Source organism: Herpailurus yagouaroundi, unplaced genomic scaffold (genome assembly GCF_014898765.1).
Source record: "Herpailurus yagouaroundi ecotype Mexico unplaced genomic scaffold, PumYag 140, whole genome shotgun sequence".
In the NCBI taxonomy this organism is placed as follows: Eukaryota; Metazoa; Chordata; class Mammalia; order Carnivora; family Felidae; genus Herpailurus; species Herpailurus yagouaroundi.
The window spans coordinates 958,034-963,175 of record NW_024412395.1 but is presented as its reverse complement, the minus strand read 5'-3'; the positions used below and the strand labels follow the sequence as shown (position 1 = coordinate 963,175).

Sequence of the window (5,142 nt, the reverse complement as noted above, 5' to 3'; positions counted from 1 at the left end):
GGACAGGGTTTAAATTCCATTAAGACTGTAAATAGGGGGAGCACAGAGTCTGAAACTCTTCAGCTTGATACCTGGTGGTGCTCTGGTGAGAAGGGTGAATCCCCAGGAGCAAAGTGGAGTCTGGGGTTTCTCAGACCACATGGGGAGAAGTGGTTCCACTGCTGGAAGGACATTTGGTAGAGGCTGTGAGGCCACCTGGGCCCAGCAGACCCCAGAGAATGGCCACATTCTCTGGTGCTGGAACAAGGTCGTTGGGGATGAAGCCTAGTGCCAGATGTGTGTGGTGATTTTCCATAATTCCTGAGGCTCTGCTGCTACACTGTCTCGTGAACATTTTCTGGGGTGGGCTGGCACCTGGCCACAGTCTCTGGGCATTGGCAGTAGCACAGTCCCCTGAGAGTTCCTGGGTGTGGCTGGCACCTGGCCATTGCTTGGTGAGTCCATCCACAGAGGGGCTGAGTGGATCAAAACCATAGTCCCTCAGAAGTGAGGGGCCTGGGAAGGCAGCCTCATCTAAAAAAAAACTAGGGAGGGAGGTGCTGCCTGGGGCTTGGTCATGGACAGTGTGGAAGTGGGAGTGGACGGAAGCTGAAGACAAAGGACAGGTGTGTGATTGCTGTTCAGGGAGAACAGAGTTCCAATACTAGAGACTGGATAGCTGGGTGACACCATTTTCACTGCTCCCATGCATGCAGGTACGCATCTACAAGCACCACAATAATCCACCCAGTAGACTACCAGCGCCATCTAGTGGACAATGGAGCCATTACACTAAGCCCTGCCATACTGGGCCAAACTTGCTCTTCAAGAACACAAACCTCACAGCCTGCTTTGTTTATGGACTATAAAGCACTTCATAGCCTGACTTTTAAAGGAAAACGAAGTAATTCCAGTCGTGTTTCAGTCTGTTAGCTGGTCCATCTATTCAATTTTCCTTTTTTCCTCTCTTTTTCTTTTCTTTTTCTTGAATACATAAAGAGAAAAAGCTCATGTTTATTTCTAATTTTTAATAAAAATATTTTTCTTTAATTTTTTCTACTATATTTTTTACTTTTGTGTAATTTTTTCAAATTCTATTTTATTTCTATCATTTCATCTTAGTCTACTTCAGTGTATTCATTTTTTCAAATTTTCAAATGATTTCCTTTTTTTTCTTCTTTCCCCTTTTTTCACTAATCCATAAAGCCATTTTCAACACCCAGACCAAAACACAGCTACGAACTAGCATCATTTATTAGTGTGTGTGTTTAATTTTTTAATTTTATTTTTTTAATTTAAATTTTTTCTAATTTTAATTTTTTTCCACTTCATTAATTCTTTTTTCTCCTCAAAATGACGAAATGAAGAAATTCAGCCCAAAAGAAAGAGCAGGAAGAAACGACAGCCAGGGATTTAACCAACACAGATACAAGCAAGATGTCTGAACCAGAATTTAGAATCATGATAATAAGAATACTAGCTGGAGTTGAAAATACGATCTGAAGAGAAACCAGAGCATAGCTGGAGTTGAAAATAGATTAGAATCCCTTTCTGCGGAGATAAAAGAAGTAAAAACTACTCAGGATGAAATAAAAAACGCAATAACTGAGCTGCAATAACGAATGGATGCTGTGATGGCAAGGATGGATAAGACAGAACAGAGAATCAGCAATCTAGAGGACAAACTTGTAGAGAATAATGAAGCAGAAAAAAAGAGGGAGATTAAGGCAAAAGAGCACGATTTAAGAATTAGAGAAATCAAATGACTCATTAAAAAGGAACAACATCAGAATGATAGGTGTCCCAGAAGAGGAAGAGAGGGAAATAGGGGTAGAAGGGTTTATGTGAGCAAATCATAGCAGAAAACTTTCCTAACCTGGGGAAAGACACAGACATCAAAATCCAGGAAGCACAGAGGACTCCCATTAGGTTCAACAAAAAACAACCCATCAACAAGACATAACATAGTTAAATTCACAAAATACTCAGGCAAGGAGAGAATCATGAAAGCAGCAAGTTAAAAAAAAAGTCCTTAACCTATAAGGGAAGACAGATCAGGTATGCAGCAGACCTATCCACAGAAACCTGGCAGGCCAGAGAGGAGTGGTGGGATATATTCAGTGTGCGGAATCAGAAAAATATGCAGCCAAGAATTCTTTATCCAGCAAGGCTGTCATTCAAAATAGAAGGAGAGATAAAAAGTTTTCCAGACAAACACAAATTAAAGGAGTTTGTGACCACTAAACCAGCCCTTCAAGAAATTTTAAGGGGGACTCTTTGAAGGAAGAAAAGATGGGGAAAAAAAGCAACAAAAGATTAGAAAGGACTAGAGCACACCACCAGAAACTCCAACTCTACGAGCATCATAATGGCAATAAATTCATATCTTTCAGCACTCACACTAAACGTCAATGGACTCAATGCTCCAATCAAAAGAAATAGGGTAACAGAATGGATAAGAAAACAAGATCCATCTATATGCTGTTTACAAGAGACCCACCTTAAAGGCTTTAGACCTGAAGGTTCAGATTGAAAATAAGAGGATGGAGAACCATCTATCACACTAATGGTCAACAAAAGAAAGCCAGAGTAGCCATACTTATATCAGACAATCTAGACTTTAAAATAAAGACTGTATCAAGAGATGCAGAACGGGATTATATCATAATTAAGGGGTCTATCCATCAAGACGACCTAACAATTGTAAACATTTATGCGCCAAATGTGGAGCACTAAATATATAAATCAATTAATCATAAACATAAAGAAACTCATTGATAGTAATACCATAATAGTAGGGGACTTCAACACCCCACTCACAGCAATGGACAGATCATCTAATCAAAAAATCAACAAAGAAACAATGGCTTTGAGTGACACACTGGACCAGATGGACTTAACAGATATACTCAGAACATTTCATCCTAAAGCAGCAGAATATACACTCTTCTCCAGTGCACATGGAATGTTCTCCAGAATACACCATATACTGGGACACAAAACCGTGCACAGCAAGTACAAAAAGCTTGAGATCATACTGCGCATATTTTCAGACCACAATGCTATGAAACTCGAAATCAACCACAAGAAAAAAATTTGGAAAGGTAAGAAATACTTGGAGACTGAAGAACATCCTACTAAAGAATGAATGGGCTAACCAAGCAGTTAAAGAAGAAATTAAAAAGTATATGGAAGTCAATGAAAATGATAGCACCACAACCCAAAACCTCTGGGATGCAGCAAAGGCGGTCATAAGAGGAAAGTTTATAGCAACCCAGGCCTTCCTAAAGAAGGAAGAAAGATCTCAGATACGCAACTTATTCTTACGCCTCAAAGAGCTGGAAAAAGAATAGCAAATGAAAGCCAAAACCAGCAGAAGACAGGAAATAATAAATATTGGATCAGAAATTAATGCTATCGAAACCAAAAGAAAAAGAAAACAGTAGAACAGATCAATGAAACCAGAAGCTGGTTCCTTGAAAGAATTAACAAATGGATAAACCACTAGCCAGTTTGATCAAAAAGAAACAGGAAAGGTACCAAACAAATAAAATCAAGAATGAAAGAGGAGATATCACAACCAACACAGCAGAAATAAGAGAATATTATGAGCAATTATACTCCAATAAAATGGGCAATCCGGAAGAAATGGATAAATTCCTAGAAACATATACACTACCAAAACTGAAACAGGAAGAAACAGAACATTTGAACAGACCCATAACCAGTAAGGAAATCGAATTAGTAATAAAAAATCTGCCAAAAAAACAAGAGTCCAGGGCCAGATGGCTTTCCAGGGGAATTCTAGCAAACATTTAAGGAAGGGTTAACACCTATTCTCTTGAAGCTGTTCCAAACAATAGAAATGGAAGGAAAACTTAAACTCTTTCTATGAGGCCAACATTACATTGATTCCAAAACCGGACAGAGACCCCACTAAGAAGGAGAACTATAAACCAATTTCCTTGATGAACATGGATGCAAAAATCCTCAACAAGATATTAGCCAACCGGATCCAACAATACATTAAAAAAATTGTTCACCATGACCAAGTGGGATTTATACCTGGGATGCAGGGCTGGTTCAATACCTGCAAAACAATTAACGTGATTCATCACATCAATAAAAGAAAGGACAAGAACCATATGATCCTCTCAGTAGATGCAGAGAAAGCATTTGATGAAATACAGCATCCTTTCTTGATAAAAACCCTCAAGAAAGTAGGGATAGAAGGGCCATACCTAGAGATCACAAAAGCCGTTATATGAATGACCCAATACTACTATCATCCTCAATGGGGAAAAACTGAGAGCTTTCCCCCTAAGGTCAGGAACAAGACAGGGATGTCCATTCTCGCCACTGTTATTCAACATAGTATTGGAAGTCTTAGCCTCTGCAATCAGACAACACAAAGATATAAAAGGCATCCAAATCAGCCAGGAGGAGGTCAAACTTTCACTCTTCACAGATGACATGATACTCTATATGGAAAACCCAAAAGATTCCACCAAAAAACTGCTAGCATTGATTCATGAATTCATCAAAAATGCAAGATATAAAATCAGTGCAAAGAAATCATTTGCATTCTTATTTATCAACAATGAAGCAACAGAAAGGGAAATCAAGGGATCGATGCCATTTACAATTCAACCAAAAACCATAAAATACTTAGGAATAAATCTAACCAAAGAGGTGAAAAATCTATACACTGGAAAGTATAGAAAGCTTATGAAAGAAATGGAAGAAGACACACACAAAAAATGGAAAAAGATTGCATGCTCCTGGATAGGAAGAACAAGTATTGTTAAAATGTTGATACTATCCAAAGCAATCTACATATTCAATGCAATCCCTATGCAAGTAACACCAGCATTCTTCACAGAGCTAGAACAAACAACCTTAAAGTTTGTATGGAAACAGAAAAGACCCTGAATAGCCAAAGCAATCCCAAAAAAGAAAACCAAAGCAGGAGGCATCACAATCCTGGACTTCAAGATCTATTACAAAGCTGTAATCATCAAGAAAGTATGGTACTGGCACAAGAACAGACACTCAGATCAATGGAACAGAATAGAGAACCCAGAAATGGACCCACAAACATATGGCCAACTAACCTTTGACAAAGCAGGAAAGAATATCCAATGGAATAAAGACAGTCTCTTC

General features: G+C 38.7%; 1 long non-coding RNA gene across 1 annotated transcript; it reads left to right on the top strand.

The window, feature by feature from the left end:
- The first annotated feature begins 1,429 nt into the window (after nucleotides 1-1,429).
- On the top strand, nucleotides 1,430-1,693 carry LOC121030211 (uncharacterized). Its single transcript, XR_005790112.1, has 2 exons — nucleotides 1,430-1,464; nucleotides 1,507-1,693. It is a non-coding gene; the product is annotated as an uncharacterized LOC121030211 (long non-coding RNA).
- The last annotated feature ends 3,449 nt before the right edge of the window (nucleotides 1,694-5,142 follow it).